Here is a 386-nt window from a genome sequence, read left to right as displayed (position 1 = left end):
CTCGTTAACTTAGCGAACGAGCCGAACACGAGTTGTTCGCGAACAACAAGCCGTTTTGATAGCCCTAAATGCCAACCAACAGATCGTGGTACACGATGCATGTAATTACTTTATATAACAATTAAATTTTGACATTTTATCAAAATACTCCTAATATTAATTTTGCTAAAGTAAAAGACGCATTCTATGCTCAGATTTAATATAATTATTAAAAGGCTATATAGATAAACATCAAAGCGTATGAGTTAAATATGTAAATACATTAGAATCATGTGACATGCATGTAAATCCCATTATATAACTAATCAAATGATTTTTATATTGATTTTTTCAAATAAATTCATTGATTAATATGTATAGCTATTTTAAAGATATATTTACATATA

This window comes from Phalaenopsis equestris, unplaced genomic scaffold, assembly GCF_001263595.1.
Source record: "Phalaenopsis equestris unplaced genomic scaffold, ASM126359v1 Scaffold000255, whole genome shotgun sequence".
Taxonomy (NCBI): domain Eukaryota; kingdom Viridiplantae; phylum Streptophyta; class Magnoliopsida; order Asparagales; family Orchidaceae; genus Phalaenopsis; species Phalaenopsis equestris.
Note: the sequence above shows the minus strand (reverse complement) of the source record.